Here is an 18,320-nt window from a genome sequence, read left to right on the forward strand (position 1 = left end):
CTCTCTCTCTCTCTCTCTCTCTCTCTCTCTCTCTCTCTCTCACCACGTACACAGTATATGTAGAGACCTGCAAGCAGAATGTTGAGCCAGATTTTTTTTAAAGATTTTTTTCGGCCAAAGTAACTTATCTCTTGTCTGATGAATTTGTCTATTCTATTTGTTAAAATTTGGGCCTTTTAAATGTATTGGCAGTATGTGCATACAAAAGCTTTTTATTATCAAGATGATGTATTCTGGAATAAAATTGATGGTTTTGTGTATAGCATACCATTTTAGAATGAGAGTGAGTGCTTTAAAAAGCAGAAGCCATGAGAAACCCTACCCCCCATGCAGCTGAAAGCAGATCACCTTCCCACTTTGGCTGTGTCTGTGCTGTAGGCAGGGTATGGCTTGTTGGCTCAATTGTCCATTTACAAACTTGATCACATGGTGTGGTGTTTGGAATTACACTTAGTGCTCTGTGTATTGGTGGTGCATCAGTTATAAGAGGAAGTTGAAGAATAATTGAGTGATCTCTCCTAGAGTGGTATGTTTTTATTTGTGTGGTTAGGATTTGGCAGTTTTATGGGGTGAGTTGGGAGGATTTAAAACTTGGGCTGCTCTGTGCGCGACAGGCTGCTGCATGGATTGCCAAGTATTTTGGGGTGGGGGGGGGAATCAACATCAGAATGGAACGTGGTGCTACCCAGACAGAAAAGGGAAAAGCGTGTAATTCTGTTTGCAAATGTTTGGTGATGTTTCAAGGACCGGGAGTGAAAAATAATGGCCTAAACGCTGGAATTTACTAGAGAGTGGGTTTGCGAGCATCTTACTGATCTCACCTCAACCCTTAGCGACCAACAATGAACTTCTGCTAAGGGGTTGATTTGCCTGCAGTTCATTTCCTTTCTAAGCTCATCTACTGGGAAGTGCTTCCAAAGCTCAGTGTGAGCCGCGATCGGAGTGAGATATCGTGAAGTGTGATAACCTTGTCGCTGGTTCATCTTGGTGCTTGGAATGGTCAGCCTGTTTGGTGAGTGGCCTTTACGGCAATGGAAATAGTAATGGCAGTTTCTGACTCAAGTGGCCTTGGTAGAGATTTCCATCCCTTTCTTTCCTCAGGAGTTTCTTTTTTAAAGCAGGCGGCGTCACATTTGTGTTTACCGTGTCAAGGTAGAGTGGGGCATAGTAGATAGATGTATTTATTGTGGCCTTTTTTTATATGAGGACTAGCCCTTGGAAATCATTGTCCTGTGGGCCCCACTGTGCAATAATCCTACTGGATAGATTTTAGGTAGTTTTTCCCAGAAAATAAATTATCTTATGTACCCAGCAGGAATCTGAAATCTTGGTTTTATTGAAAAGAATTTTGAGAATGACTCCTGATTCCAAGCTAGAGTTTGCAATGTGTTTGAAACAGATGCTTCGAAAGGGTGGTTCGTGAACTTAGTGTTAAATGATTTTGTGTGAAGTCTTACTCTCTTTGCAAGCTTATTCTTTCTTTCAAAATTCAAGTCATTGAGCACAATCAAAACGGAGGCTCATATCTCAGGAGTTTTTGACATTTTCATTTGGGGGCACTTAGAGACCTTTCTCTTCTGTCCTATTCCGTCTTCTTTTCTTTTTGCTGTGACGTTTGTATGTATGTTGTGAGTCTTCAGTGATGTGGCGGAAAGTCACATAGATTCATCATGATCCTCCGAAGTTGGGAAATGGTTGGCAGAAGGAGTTGTGGTTTACCGTTTTCACGTGGGCGCTCCGAACAGCAGGTCAGCCAGGTTGTCTTTAAGATGTTCTTTGAGACAATCACATGCTGCAGACCCTTTTGCCTGCCCCACACCAAAGACATAAGATGCACTAGGAAACTGCGTGTAGGATTTCTGTCAACCGACTCTTAGAGCTGCGACCATAATTAAGTAGTTGGTGCTATGAGGGAAGCAAAATCCAGTAGCAATGCAGTGGCCCCCGTATTTGCTTTACGGGTGGTAACTGGGAATTTATTCTAAGCTAATAAATCTTTAGGGTTATAAAGTGGGGTGGATGTGAGGTGGGGGAAGTTATCAGTGACAACAGACTCCTCCCAAGAGGCCTTCTGGGTGAAGACGGGCCTCCTAGTCTTTCTGAGCAGTGGCGCACTGCTCAGCGGCTTGGCCACTGAATTTTCACAGTGCGGAGATCTGGGAATCCATCCTAGGTAGAATACAGAATATCAGTGTGGAAAAGGTTTGATTACAATCGCTTTTTACGTATGTATATTTATTTTTAGGAGAAAATCGAATAGGCCTATAGTTGTATATGTATTCTCCTTAGGAGCTGAACCCTCTTGCCAGATAGCCTTGTCCTTTTTCATCATTTATTTTTCAGTGTACAATTGCTTCGGATCTTTAAAACTTTATTTTCCTGTCCCATCATTCGTATGAACGTAAAGTAGCTGCCATTATTAGGATTTTGAATAATTTTAAATCACGCAGTTCTTAAAACACAAAGGGAATTAAGGAACACGACACTAGTGAACTTTGTCAGTTTTACTAAAAGTGCAGAGATTCGAGATTAACTTCTCTAAAAATGAGGTAGAATCATTGTGAACTCCTCTGGTTGCCAACAGAACTGATCCTGGCCAGCCATCAACAGTAACGGGCCACCTTACTGGATAGCTTCTTTGCCGTAACCGGTAACGGACGGTTCTGTGGTCAGTGCTCCCCTCCAAGGGTGGTCTCTGTTTACTCACCAGAGAGAGGAGAAGGTTGTCCTTCCTGGAGGCCTTCTGCGGTTTACCTTCAGTTGGTTTCCATGGGTAGGAATGTGCTTGGTGACCAGACAGCTGTGCCTAACACAGCTGTAGATTTTGCCCATTGAAGCTGGGAAGAAGGATTTCCACTTGTACCTGTGTAGGCCCCCCGGGCCCCAGCCGGCGGCCTTCATCCCTCAGTTTGGGCTTTAGGCGTTAACATCTAAAGATTACCAGTGGCTTGGCAAAGAGAATGGGACAGATGGTGGGTGGGTGTTAAAACTGGTCTGCCTTGGAGCCTATGAAACCTCCCAGCGCTCCTTGTCTCCATATGTACTAAAGGAAGACACAGCCCGTGTTTTTTTTTTTTTTTTTTTTTGTCCAAAGCATTTCTCTAGCAAGAGGGTTGCATAAAAATGGAAAGACACATGAGACTTTGTGTCACCAATTCTGATAACCAGTTAAAACTGGAATCTGCCTGTTCTTCCCTTAGCACAGCTTTCTCTCTCTAGTAAAAGCCATAAAAACTTCATTGGGTTAACCATCAGCTCATATGTATATATACATGTGTGATTGACAAATAGCCTACAGTTAATTTTACATAGAATGAAAAGCAAGCAGTTTTTCTATTTACAGATATATCCTCCACGTACGGTGGCTTTTATCCCACCATGTATATAAAAACAGCCTTGCCGGTAACCAGCCAGGGAAGTTGCAGTGCATCTGATTTCCTTTTCCTACCTGTTTGCCACTTGCAGTGAGAGCAGGCAGCATAACTGAACTGCTGTGTATTTCAAACTTGTTATTACCGGTAACATAGTCTAAGAGAAGCTAACTAGATTATGCATTCTTCCAATCTCTAGCACAAATACCAAAAAGCCAAATTTCTCCTTTGAATTTGGCTACTTAGTATAGTCTGTGGCTGAGTTAGAAAGAAACCGTTATCAAGAGTTTCCCTTCCTAGAAGATGAATGTTAACATTTTGGGAGTTCCATAAAATAGCTTTTTTCCTGGAAGAATTAAAAACGCCAATTCCTCAAAGACCAAGTAAATTTAAAGCGTGTCCTTGAGAACTGTGGAAATGAAAATTCATGGCTCAAGCTCTGTATCTTAGAGGTCCCTCAGTGTTAGTGAGGTGTTCCTAGGAGTTCGTTGAGTTAAGATTTTAGGGGTAAACCTTTGAAGTACTTGATTTTCTCTTGTGCCTTAGTTTCTCCAAGTAGCAGAGGCATCACGTTTTGGTGGGGAGTGAAAGTGGAAATATCAGGGAGAAAGTTTGAAAATGGCCTTCCTAAAAATAGAGGGCGTGCATGGAGTGGTCCTAAGACTCACCTTCGATTCAGAATTATCCTGCACCAAATCATTAGATTTCCCTAGATGGAAAAATTCCAATAGGGCTTTTTTGCATTGGGAGTACCAGAAAATGGTTTCTAGATGTTTATTAGATTTTTCTTCATTGCACTATCAGTATTGTGGTGGTTAAGACACAGAAAAAGTTTGAGAAAATCTGGTACTCTTGAGGGCTATACAGTATGAGCCTTTGATTAAGAATTCATTGATTCATGGGGCACCTAACTGATTCAGTCGGTGGGGCAATGTGACTCTTGATCTCGGGGTCGTGAGTTCCAGCCCCATGTTGGGGTAGAGTTTACTTTAAAAAAAAAATCGATTGATTCAAACATTAAGTGCCTGTGTGCCAGGTACTGGTGAGTACTGAGAACACAGGGGTGACTAAATCAGATTAGAAGCCTGTCCTCATGAAGCTTTGTCTAGTAAGGAGACATGAAACAAATTTTAGCTTTAGGAGAAGGATCTGCTTTTGCCTATTAGCATGGTTTTATTTTAAAAGTCATACTAGAATGATTTGGTTCAAATTCAGAGAGTGGGAAAATCAGGCTCAGAATGGAATTCGATGCTTATTTAGAGCTTAAAACTGCTCTAAAATTTTTTTTTTTAATTTTTTTTATGGAATCAGAAACCAACAAAAAATGTTCAAATATTTATAGGAATACTTGAAGAAATCAGTATAAATTATTTGCAAGTAATTTATGCTGCTGGGGTGGGGTGGGCAGGGTAGAAGTCCAAGTAAACGGGAGAGATCCCAAATATGTAGCCATGACCGTGAGCTTTCCCTCCCATCGGGGCATCCTTCCACGCAGGGTACAAATGTGGAGTGTGCCGGGGTATCCTCTCCCTGCCCGCCCCCCACCTTGAGCATGGCTGCTCTGGAATACTGACCATCTGGTCCCACGGGACTTAGAGGATTCTGTGGCATTTGCTGCTTTAAAACAGCTGAGTGCAAAATGTGGAAATGAGAACCTAGAGCAGAAAACGTAGCAAGCGATAGTTCTGGGACTGGGTGGTGGGCAGAATTATTCACAAGAGGATTCGAGGCTCTACCAAATCTCAGCAGGATCGCTTCATCAAAAGAAAATTCTTTAACCCATTCTTTAAAATGTCACCACGTACGTTGTAATCCTGAGGCATACACCTGACTGCTAGTGACTTCTGAGGCTTACAATTAGAAAACTCCCAAGTTCCTCGGATATTTATTGGTGATTGGTAATTTAGATCCTCTGGGGGGCTGTAAAAGGTGAGGGGGGATATAGCTGGTAAGCTTCAGGGCACAATGTTAAGGAATAAACTCTACAGAGAAAATGGCTGAAGGGTGTAGGAGTTAGAGAATGTTTCTTTTACCTTAAAAAGTTAGGTTATCGAAGACGTGGGGTGGGGGTGTAGAATACAAAATTAGGATTTTTACAGAACTATATTTCTCTATGTACCATACGAAGGTTCTCGTTAGCCGACTTGGGGAAGGGGCATGCTGGCTTATTTTTCCCTGGGAAAATCCGTGTCTGGTGGGAAATGATTTTGTTTACCAGGAGTTTGCTCTATATGCAACGTTGACTGAATGCGTCTGTGGTTTAGAGGAAGGTAGACCTCTCTTAATCTCCTACCAGAGGCAGTCAGACGAGCCATTTGGTTTCCAGATTCCTTCAGCCTGAGATGACCTGATGCTGACCAGACAGTTTTCTTTCCCTGCAGGCCCCACAGCTTTCTGAGTTTATGCCCCCTCTCTGGGACCTTTCTCTCTGAATGATTATATCCCATTCTCTGTTCTCTCCATCACCCTCTTCAGATAGTTCTGGTGATGCACTCAGAGCAGTTCAACATACTGGTCATACTTGCTTTTCTCACCGTGCACGTACAGCGAAAATTGATGATGCTCACTGTTACTCAAAGTCCGTCTTCACGGCAAGTTGAGCTAATGGCCTTTGCTCTCAAGGAAGCTTTGTTTACCAGTTTTGTAGCCACACTTGGCAAATCTTAGCAAATAGAAACCCTTCTCTAACCCTTTTATTTGTTCTTGCAATTGCTCACGTATTGCTTTTCTGACTTTTCTTTAAGCTTTGAGACTACTGCATCTTTAAAAAGCTAGGCAGATTGGCAAGATAGGCTTGCCGATAGCTTAGTCACTCCATAGCGCTTTGGTTTTGAGAGTTGGGAAACTCAGAACTTAAGGGAACCAAACTCAGGAATCCCACAGTTGGCTGCACTGTGCCCTTGGTTTAGGGGCTGGACATAGGACCTGTCTGCAGCTGAGTGAACTAGATGCATTTGGGTTTGAGTTTTTGTCACATACTGAAATGTTAAGTCAGCCCTAAATAATCAAAACACTTTATTTTTCTTTTTTTAATAGGAACTTTCTGAAGAAAAAGTGATGTGTAAAACATTTGATATTTAATAAGACAATAAAGTTTTTATCATAAGACTCTTGTTTGATCAGTTTCTTTTAAATTGAGATGGTTACTTAACTTGAGTCCTGATCTGTCTCCCTGCCCCTTTGAACAACTTGTACCCGGGCACCGTGATTTGTGAGCCAGCTGCCTGTACCTCAGAAGAAATGGGTTATGCCCAAGCCATTAAAGTGAACTTCCAGATGACCACTACAGGGGCACGGCTATCTGCGCATGTCAGAGACCGTGCATTTGTGCCTGTGCGGGCAGCTGATGCACTGGAACAGACAGAACGCTGTGGTAGGGTGTCGTGGTTCGATTAGCCTCTAGAGCCAGGCTGCTCTGGCACTTACTGGCTATGTGACTTCGGGTAAGTTTCCTAACCTTTCTGTGCCTCTGTTTCCTCATCTGTAAAATGGGGACCTTCTGGGTGGTTGTCGGGATTCAGTGAGTTAATACTTTCAGAACAGTACCTGGCACATACTAAGTGCTCATTAGGTATCAGCTAGTATTATTCATTGGGTCACGTAAGGGATTTGAGAATGCGAAATGCAGTTACCAGAAGTTGGGCGGTTCCAAGAGCCAGATGTGGCTCTGCCCCACGCAATCCGTCATTCAGGGTCCTAGGCTGCCAGGGTTCTGACCTTTTCAACATGTGACTTCCAAGATTACCTTGGACATCAGCATCCACTGACGGGAGAGGAGAATGAGGGGTGTTCGTGGAAGTTTTTCTACCAGGCCTGGAAGTGGTGCAATCACTCCTGTATCCGTTTCCCTGGCTTGGTATCCAGACGGCCATACCAAAGCGCGAGGGAGGCTGTGAAATACAATCTACTTACGTGCCCAACGCGACGAGTACAGTTAGGGTCATCTAGCAGTGTTTCGACCACTACCTAACACCCCCCAAGGAGATGGCTCCGTATACGATCCAGGTACTCAACTGACTTCAGTCCAGAATCCCCTGCGATCCCCTGCCCTCCTTCAGGTCTTGATTGTGGCTTTTTATTGTTTAGCAAACTGAACTTGAGGTAAGTTATCTTGCTCCTGCACCTTGGGGTGCAGGGACAGAATAAACCGCATTAGCAAATCCCTTAACAGAACAGAACAGGAAGTGCAACCCTTGTGAAGGGGTCGGGGAAACTCCTCTGCTTAAAGCTCTATCTTCAGTGGAAGGAACTCCCGTATCCATCGTCCATGGTCCCATCTGAAGCAGGTGCTAGGTCTCTACCTTCCTTGGGAGCTACACGGCCCTCTTAGCTTGCTGTTGGCACAAGTCTAGGGCACTGGGGGTTGGTCTGAAGGCTTGGAAGAGAGGCCGTGGCTTTTGAACTCTGGATTTGTGGTTTCTTGGGCAAGACAATTTCCTCCGTCACAGTGGCCTTCTGATTATCTGCTCCAGTCAATCCTCCGTTACCAGTAACCACACTCAAGAGTTCTTTCGTGTACACAGTCCTCGAGCGTGACTTCATTTCCTTATACAACCCTGCGTTCAAGGCCCCAAAGTTCTTAGCTCTATTCCTTTCCAGTTTGGCTTGTGACAAGCCAGTTCTTTCCGAAACTTTGGTCTTTCTCATAGTGTAAAAATCAACACACAAACATGAGTTTTCAACCCTTCCTCATAGGCCTGAACTTCGGGCTATGTAGTTAATGTAGTCAACCATCCAAGTTGCCACAGGAGAGTTTTTAGTAGATGTTTTGCCACAGAATTTTAAAGGTCTCCTATTTTTCTAGCCTCCCTAGATCAGTTTGCTTCCTGACCACCAAGACAGGGTCTTTTGGGTTTTAATGGTGACTATCCCATTTCAGTACCAATTTCTGTATCAGGATAGGCTAACCGCTGTAACATACTCAACCCAAATGTAAGTAGCTTAACACAATAGAACCTTATTTCTCCTTCACTGACAGTCCAAGTCAGTGGAGGCAGGAGGGCTCTTCACACTGTCATTCAGGAAACAGGCTTTCAGCATCTCTGCCATTTTCGCCCTGCTTCCAAGGTTGCCCTGGTCTACATTCAATTGGAAGATGATAGAAGAGAGGAGAGAGTCGAGCTCAAGTGGTTTTTACAGGCCAGACCAGGAAATGGTACCTGTCCCTCCCTACACACAATCGATGAAAACCACGTAACTGGCCACACCTAGCTGAAAGAGAGACGGAAACGTAGACTAGCTCTGTGCGCGATAAGAGATTAACTAGCCCAGTTTTTGTCTCGGAAAGAATATCCACCTTCTAATGTCTGCTCAGGGGACAGAGTCTCGTCTTGACTCCCAGTTACATATTCACAAATTGAGACCCCTCATTCTGAACTACTGAGAGTCAATTACTTGTTGAGGGTTGCAGGATGATCTCTTTTCTATCCTAAAGCTTGTAAACGCCGTGTGTTTAATTTTTTACAAAAAAATGTTAAAGTAACATAAGATTGATGATTTTGAGATTAGTGAGTAACTTGGAAACACCTTTGAGGGGTTGGCCAATGTGGAGTCATTGCTTTGTGTATGGTTTGTATTGTGGGGTCTTCACTTGAGAAGATTTCAATGGACCTGGACCAGCTGGTATATATAGGGAGGAGTTTAGACAAATCCCCTCCCTTATCCTGTGACCATCCCTTGCCTGTCTAATAAGAATGACGACAGCAAAGGCTACTTCTAGTTGGAGGTAAGAATTATGTTGCCATTCTTCAGATCTCAATCTTTTGATAACCATTTGAAAATGGTTATAGAGTGATAGAAAATGTGAGACATAATTAGTTACTAGCAGAAAGAATTATGGGTCCTTGGCACAGAGAAAGGGGAATTCACTACATCTTTATGAAAACAAAAAACGGGGTAGCTGGGTGGCTCGGTCGGTTGGGTGTCCGACTTCAGCTCAGGTCGTGATCTCACAGTTGGTGAGTTCGAGCCCCGCATCGGGGTCTGTGCTGACAGCTCGGAGCCTGGAGCCTGCTTCTGGTTCTGTGTCTCCCTCTCTCTCTGCCCCTCACCCGCTCACACTCTGTCTCTGTCTCAAAAATAAAGAAAACATTTTTTAAAAATTAAAAAAAAAAAAAAAAAAAAGAGCTAGAGTGGTTTGGTTCCTCCTAGGGAGTTACTAAAAGCCGACATTTTCCCATTTAGACTCCAGGTATCTGAAATCACAGAGCCCTGCGCTGGAAATACTCCACCCACACCCCACACCTGCTCCTCTCCGTTTTCCCCGAGAAGTCAATGGCAACATCATCCTTCCGGTTTCTCACTCCAAAACCTTGGCTCTTCTCTCTCAACCTACATCCAATCCATCCGAAAGCCTGTTGGCTTCACTTCAAAACATATTCAAAATCCCATCGTCTCTAGAACCCCGGTTCCAGGACCCCTCACCTCTCGCCTGGGTTACCCCAGTGGGTCTTCCTGTCCACCTGCATTCTGTTCTTCCTTAACACAACAGCCAGCCCGCACCTCTCCTTAAAACCCTTCAGTGGGGCCCCTTCCCACTCGGATAAAAGCTGAAAGTCCTTACGATGTCTCCAAGGCCCCCTACCCACCTCTCCGCCTTCCTCTCCTGCCTCCTTCCCCTCCTCACTCGTCTTCTGAGCCACCCTGACCTCCGTATTCCTTGAGCTCTTTCTCGCCCTCGAGCCTTTGGATTTGCTGTCTCCTTAGTCTGGAATGCTCTTTCCTCCGACACCTTCGTGGCTTTTTCTCTCACTTCCTTCAGGTCTTTCCGCAACTCTCACCTCCGTAAAGGCCTTCTCTGGCGACCTGATCTGAAATTGAAGCCACCCACCCACCCCCTTCCGTGTCATTTCCCTTCATTCTTCTCCGAGGCACTAACCACTGCCTAACATCCTTGCATTTCGCTTCTTGTCTACTTCCTTTCTCTCCGTCAGAAAGAAACTGCGGGAGGGTAGGGATTGATGCCTGTCCTTCTCACCGCTGTATCCCCAGTGCCTAGAGCGGTGCCTGATGCAGAGCGGATAGTAAGTCCGTGGGCGCCATCATGCTGCTGCGATTTCTCATCTCAAAGGCCCCGAGGGGCTGTCCCGTAAGCGGAATGACATAGCAGAACTGGGCCTGACACCGGGCCAGGCCACCGAGGTCAGTTTGCAGGCTTAGGAATTCTAGCCTAGGATGACTGCTGAGTTTGAGTTTAGCATAGATTTTGAAAGAGGACTTTTTTTTTTTTTTTTTTTTAAGTAATCTCTACACCCAATGTGGGGCTTGAACTCATGATCCTGAGCTCAAGAATCGAATGCTTTTCAGACTGGGCCAGCCAGATGCCCTGAAGCAGTACTTTTTATCATACCCACATAGACAACTAATCTGGGACGTAGGCAAACAGCACCCCTCAGCTGATGGTTGTGTAGGCTTTGACTATACTGTCTCATCCTTTACCTTCCTAGAATGGAAAAGCCCAAATCAGGTGTAAAGAGAAGTGACTTTATGTTGGGTCCCACTTCTCTTCCATCCTTTTATTCCTACGGCCAGCTACAAAGGTTTTTTGCATCCCCATTGGATTAAAAATTAAGCAGAAGGTGGGGCGCCTGGGTGGCTCAGTCAGTTAAGCATCTGGCTTTGGCTCGGGTCACGATCTCACGGTTCGTGAGGTTGAGCCCCGCGTTGGGTGAGCTTAAGCCCGGATTCTCTCTCTCCCTTTCTCTCTCTGCCCCTCACTCACTTGTGCTCTCTCTCTCACAATAAAATAAATAACTTTAAAAAATTAAGCAGAAGACATTAATTCAACAAACATTGAGTATCATGTATCAGACACAGAGTTGATGCTGTGAATACATCATCGCATGAACGGAGCAAAGGCATAGAGTCCCAGGGAGCTTATACCATAGCAGTGTCTTTGAGGAGTGACGCCAATAAGAACATGACAGGTAGTAATAAATCCTACAACAAAAATTGAGTAGATTTCTATGTTGGAAGGGACTAGAGACTCCTTAGTGTTGAATAATCAAGGAGAAAGGTCTTCTGAGAAGCTAACATTTATTTTATGTAAAAAAAAAAAAAAATTTAGGGGCGCCTGGGTGGTTCAGTCGGTTGAGCGTCCGACTTCGGCTCAGGTCATGATCTCGCGGCTCGTGGGTTCGAGCCCCGCGTCGGTCTCTGTGCTGACGGCTCAGAGCCTGGAGCCCGCTTCGGATCCTGTGTCTCCCTCTCTCTCTGCCCCTCCCTGACTTGTGCTCTGACTGTATCAAAAATAAATGAACTGTAAAAAAATTTTTTTTTATTAAAAAAATTATTTTTATTTTTTTTTAATTATTTTTAATGTTTACTCATTTTTGTTACACAGAGAGACAGACAGAGCATGAGCAGGGGAGGGGCAGAGAGAGAGGGAGACACAGGATCCGAAGCGGGCTCCAGGCCCCGAGCCGTCAGCACAGAGCCTGACGCGGGGCTTGAACCCACGAACTGCGAGATCATGACCCGAGCCGAAGTCAGACGCTCAACCGACCGAGCCACCCAGGCACCCCGGAACCTAGCTCTTTACATCTCGTAAGTGTGACCTCCTCTGTGCTTCATCTTACCTGGTGGAAGAAGAAACAGCACGGAGAAGGAGTACTCCTTGCTCAGAAGCCCAGCCGAGAAGTCGATCGCTTTATTTCTATTCACATTCCGCTAGAGAGAACTTGATGGGATAGCTGTGCCCACTACAGAGGAGGACGTAATCTGGCCCTGGGCCTGGCTACGACGCTGTCACTGTGGAGAGAGCGGATTTTGGCGAATAGCTGGGCGGCCTCTGCCACACTGGGGAAGAGCATCCCTGCACAGGTCCTCAGGTGTGAACGCACTAGGACGGCACAAGGGCTGGCACAGGTCCCGGCATGCACCAGCCGAGGGCTTGGGAGATGAGTCAGGGAGAGAGGCTGGACCAATCAGCTGTGACCTTGGAGGCCAGAGAAGAGTCCGGATGTCCTTCCAGATGCCGTGACATGAAGATATGGAGGCGTTGAAGTTGGCAAGTTGGGGCGGCCGGGTGACTCAGCTGGTTAAGCGTCCAATTGTTGATTTCGGCTCACGTCATGATCTCAAGATTCGGGAGATCAAGCCCCACATGGGGCTCTGCACCATCAGGGATCCTCTCTCTTCCCCTCTCTCTGCCCCTCCCCTGCTCTTGCTCTCTCTCTCTGTCTCTCTCAAAAATAAACAAACTTAAAAAAAAATAAGCTAGGAGGTGGAATGACTTCCCAATTTTCACCAAACTGTCTTGCTCACTGGACAGTGATGAGGAAGGAACTGGATGTTCAACATTTTTTAAAATTTTTTAATTAAAAAAAATTTATTTTAGAGAGACAGGGTAAGTAGGGGAGTAGGGCAGAAGGAGAGAGAGAATCTCAGGCAGGCTCCCTGCTCAGCATAGAGTCCGACACAGGGTTCAAGCCCCTGGGACCATGACCTGAGCCGAAATTGAGAGTTGGTCGCTCAACCGACTGAGCCACCCAGGTGCCCCTCGACATTTAAAAAAAATAGATTGTTATTATTTTTAGCACTCTCCACACCCAACATGGAGCTCGAACGCACGGCCTCCAAATCAAGACTCACGCTCTCGAAACTGAGCCAGCCAGGTCCCCTGGATGTTCAACATTTTCAAATAAAATCACCTGGGCACACCTGGCTGGCTCAGTTGGTGGGACCTGCAACTCTTGATCTTAGGGTTGTGAATTTGAGCCCCACATGGATGTGGAAATGACTTAAAAATGAAATCTTTAGGGGCACCTGGGGGTGAGCATCCAACTCTTTATTTTGGCTCGGGTCATGATTTCATGGTTTGTGAAACTGAGTCCCACTTCAGGCTCTGCACTGACAGCTTGGAGCCTGCTTGGAATTCTCTCTTCCCCTCTCTCTCTGCCCTTCCCCTGCTTATTTACCCAGTCCTAGATCTCTAGATCGTCTGCACTTGTGGGTGCCAGAGTTAAAGTATAGGAACCTGAGGCTTGCTGTGATGTACCCCCAGCCCCTCCTATCTCCCCTCTCAGGGACTCAGCTTCACAAGCCTGATGACCAAGGAAATATTTACTCCCTCCTCTGGAAACACGAATGTATTTGCCTTGAGTTGAGGAGCCAGGGAGGAAATAGTCGCTTAAACCACCCTCCACCTTCCCCCCCACCAAGTTTTTATCTAAATTCCACTTAGTTTGGGGGCTCCCGGGTGGTTCCGTCGGCTTAGTGTCCAGCTTTGGCTCAGGTCATGATCTCATGGTGCGTGAGTTCGAGCCCCACCTCGGGCTCTGGGCTGACAGCTCAGAGCCTGGAGTCTGCTTTGGATTCTGTGTCTCCCTCTCTCTCTGCCCCTCCCCTGCTCACGCTCTGGCTCTCTCTCTCTCTCTCAATAAATAAATAAATAAATAAATAAATAAATAAATAAAACACATTCCAGTTAGTTCACATTCCAGTGTAATATTTATTTCAGGTGTAGAGTTTGATGATTCAGCGCTTCCAAACAACACCCAGTGTTCATCACAAATGCCCTCCTTAATACCCATCACCCATTTAACCCATCCATCCCCCTGCCCACCCCTGCTTTTTTAGAAAAAAATTTCTTAGAGAGAGCAAGCAGGGGAGGGGCAGAGAGAGAGGGAGACAGAATACCTAGCAGGCTCCGTGTTGTCAGCCCAGAGCCTGAGGCGGGGTTCCAGGGCATGAACTGTGAGATCGTGACCTGAGCCGAAGTCAAAGTTAGACACTTAACTAACTGAGCCCCCCCCGTGTCCCTGTTTGTTTGTTTTAAATGAGCCAGTCCAATGGGGCACCTGGGTGGCTCTGTTGGTTAAGCTTCTGACTTCAGCTCGGGTGATGATCTCGTGGTGTGGTCCGTGAGTTCGAGCCCCGTGTTGGGCTCTGTGCTGACAGCTCAGAGCCTGGAGCCTGCTTCGGATTCTGTGTCCCTCTCTCTCTCTCTGCCCCTCAAAAATAAATAAACATTAAAAAAAACCTTTTGTAAATGATCCAGTCCAATGACCTTTCAAGGCTGTGGCAGGATAAAGCTGCCAGACTTTTTTCCTATCTTTTTCCTCTCTGAGGCAGCGCACATCTTTGGAAAGAAGAGTAAAGACGAGCTGGTGGCCAAGTCTGTGGGCTTTCTGTGATGTGCCTTCTTTCCCAACTTCATCCCTCGCCTGATGGATTGTGCAGTTGGGAGGTCAGGACGATATTTAAAAGAAGAAGAAGAAGAAGAAAGTCATCTTTCCTGTGACACTGATTTGGAAACTAAGACAGAGTGATTTGCCCGAGGCCTTAGCATGAGTCAACTGAGCGTCTCAACTCCTCATGCCTCAGAGTCTCATGCACTTTCCACATGATCAGCAGTCTTGTGCAATAAATGAAGGAGCTTCAATGACTCCCTATAACAAGATTGATAGGCATCCTGGGGTATTTAATTTTTTTTTCTGAGGTTTTTTTTTTTTTTTAATGTTTAGTTCTTTTTTAGAGAGGTAGTGAAGGGTAGGGGAGGGGAAGAGAGAGAGAGGGAGACAGAGGATCCAAAATGGGCTCCGTGCTGACAGCAGAGAGCCTGAGCTGGGGCTCGAACTCCCGAACCACAAGATCATCACCTGAGCTGAAGTCAGATGTTTAACCAACTGAGCCACCCAGGTGCTCCTGCTTTTGTCTTCTTCAGATAATCTCTACACCCAACAGGGGGCTTGAACTCACAACCTCAAGATCAAGAGTCACATGCTGTACCTTTTGAGCAAGCCAGGTGCCCCCTGAGTTGCCTTGTTGTTGTTTTTTTAAAATTTTTTTTTTAATGTTTGTTTATTTTTGAGACAGAGACAGAGTGCGAGTGGGGGAGGGGCAGAGAGAGGGAGACACAGAATCTGAAACAGGCTCCAGGCCACGAGCTGTCAGCACAGAGCCCGATGCGGGGCTCGAACCCACAAACCGTGAGATCATGACCTGAGCCGAAGTCGGACGCTTAACCGACTGAGCCACCCAGGCGCCCCTGAGTTGCCTTGTTTTTGACAGGCAAGGGTGAATTCCATATTCGAGTTCTGGGCCTGGGGCAATTATCTGTGCGTGAACACGCCCTCGGCCCCTTCCCGTTCCTGCAAGAAGTCTTGTAAGACTGAAATGTGCCTCTCTTCTCCCACCCGCTTACCCATGCAGACCTTCGGTAAGTTTCTAACGAATGTTGTAAGAAGTTGAATGTGACCATCCCCCAATGTATGAAGATGTAAACAACGTGGCAGAAATGGCCATCACAGGTATATAGCCAAGCAATAAACACATCCGTGGAAGCCATCACGGAGCCACGCCCAAGCTGTGAGTAGCCATTTGTAGGAAGGTGGCGTCCAGCAGATGATGCTGCCCAGAAGACGTCTTATTATTTAACAGCAGGGGAGAATCACAAAGTTAACTGGTTCCACTCTGGGCTCAGTGGATTCTCATGAGCCAGAGTTGGATCTGACAGGTCGGGAGCTCACCAAGGTTATTAGCCTGGTCATTCAAGCAGTTTCCCTCCTACTTGCCACCAACACATTTGGACACATGACTATTTCTTTCTTCATTCAAAGTAATGAGTCCTCTGTTCTCAGCCTTTTCTCTACCTGCCCAGCAACTGTAACGTCTTCTCCACCTGACATTCTATCTGAGCTCAGCTCCATGGAGACTGTTCTCGCCTGTTTTTCAGAGCTCAGGGCTAGTAAGAAATGCCTTCAGCCGAGAGATTGACTTCTTTTCCTAAAGGGGGAGACCAAGCCCCTACAGGATCACCTGCTAGAACAGTACGAAGAAATGTAAAGGGCACTTTGACTCAGGATGCGAACGGTTCCCAACATCTGTACAGGGGTTGTTGTGTGAGAATACAGGAGACGAATGTAGGTAAAGCACTTAGTTCAGCGCATGGCACGCAGTCAGTACTCATTACTCATCGTCATCATCATCATTAGTATGAAGAACTCTTGACCTAGATCCTGAAGTAATAGAATGCAGTTTCTCAAGTAGTTCTCTTTCATTTTCTTGACATGTAATTTTGTCCCCTTATTCAGTGACAGAAAAGCAAATCAATGGGCTCCTGGCTGGCTAGGTTGGTGGACCATGAGACTGTTGATCTTGGGGTTGTAAGTTCAAGCACCACGTTGGGGGTAGAGATGGCTTAAAAATAAAACATTAAAGGGGTGCCTGGGTGGCTCAGTCGGTTAGGTGACTGGCTATGGCTCGGGTCATGATCTCACAGTTCGTGAGCTTGAGCCCCGTGTCGGGTTCTGTGCCGACAGCATAGAACCTGGAGCCTGCTTCAGATTCTGTGTCTCTCTCTCTCTCTGTCCCTCCCCTGCTCGTTCTCTGTCTCTCAAAAATAAACAAAAACGTTAAAAAATGGAAAAAGAATGAAATATTAAAACAAAAACCAAAAAGGCAACAACAAAAACATAACTACCACCATCTTGGATCTCTCCTGGGGAAACTGAGGGATGGAGAGGGAACTTTTGGTTGTGTATGGGGAGGGGTCCATTTAGGATAAGCTGTAGAATCAGTGTTTTGCATCTGTGCTGGGGAGACCAGGTTTGGGAGGCTGAGAAAGGTATGCCCGGACAAAGAGGGAAAATATAGGGAGCTGAGGTTGAGAACTGGGGTGTCTTCAAATAAAGAGGGTGCTGATCATTCCACAACGTACAAATATCAAATCATTATGTTGTACACCTGAAACTAATGTTATTTGTCAATTATATCTCAGTTTCATAAAGTGAGACAAAAAAGGATATACATTGACTTTTTTTGTTTGAGAGAAAGAGAGAGAGCGAAGAGGGGCAGAGGGAGAGGAAGACCGACAATCCCAAGCAGGCTGCAAGCTCAGCATGGAGCCGGACACCGGGCGTGATCCGCGAGCCTGGGATCGTGACCCGAGCGGAAATCGAGAGTGGAATGTCAACCAGGTGCCCCAATATATTGACTTTAAAAAAAAGAAAAGAATGAAAAGGCGGGACTAATGGATGCATCAGGGTATGTTTATTTGGAGAGCAAATGAGCTAAGTGAGCCAGGTAGGAGACTGAGAACTCTAAGTGTGGGTGGCTTTAAGAGATGGGGAATTGGGGGGATGAGGGGAATTGTTAGGGTGGGTTTCAGGGCGGAGGCAGTTGGGTATGCGGCCCCACCGAAGGAGAGCTGGGATATGGGTAGCAATCAATGGGCTGTGGGTAAGAGTCAGAGTGGGTGTTGGGACACAAGGGCAAGTGCGGAGGGTGTGTTTTGTTGGTGGGGAGGAGCACCCGGGACCTGAAATGGCCTTAAAGTTTAGGACTGGGCGTGAGGGTGGGGAACTGAGGAGACGGACTGGCTTCTATGGGCGGGTGAGGGCCAGGGCAGCCAGAGAGGGCCAGAGGGTGGGTGGGGTGGGAGGGAATCTCTGGGTAGGTCGAGGTGGGGGTGCCCGGGTCTCCAGGCTGCCGGAAGCCAGGGGCCCTGGGTCTCTGGGGTGAGGGGGGGCGAAGGGGGGGGGGTGTCTCACGACCCCGGGCATGGCAGGGGCCTCTGGGCCGAGGAAAGGGAGGGTCCAGGTGGGGTCTGTGGGCTGAGGGATGTCGCTGGCCGGCGGGGGCGGCTTGTCCGGATCCCCGAGGTCTGTGGGGGGCTCCGCGGGCCCCGGCCGGAGGGGGTGGAGGGGCTCGGGGTCTCTGGGGAGGGCCGGGAGACCTGGGTCCGTGGGCCGGCAAGGGCAGGACAGGGGGCCCAAGGTCTGCGGGGACCCGGGGGTCCCCGGGGTTAAGGGGCTCCCGCGGACCCTGGCCCGAGGGGCTGTGAGCCGACAAGGGCTGGGGCGCGGGGGCCCGGGGACTGCGGGGGTCCCGGGCGACCCCGGCCGGAGGGACTGCGGGCCCGGGGACGGCGACGCGGGGTCCGACGGGTCTCCGGGCGCGGGCGCCCCAGCCCGACCGCCGGCCTTGGCGCCGCCCCGCCTGACATCA

This window comes from Herpailurus yagouaroundi, unplaced genomic scaffold, assembly GCF_014898765.1.
Source record: "Herpailurus yagouaroundi ecotype Mexico unplaced genomic scaffold, PumYag 77, whole genome shotgun sequence".
Taxonomy (NCBI): domain Eukaryota; kingdom Metazoa; phylum Chordata; class Mammalia; order Carnivora; family Felidae; genus Herpailurus; species Herpailurus yagouaroundi.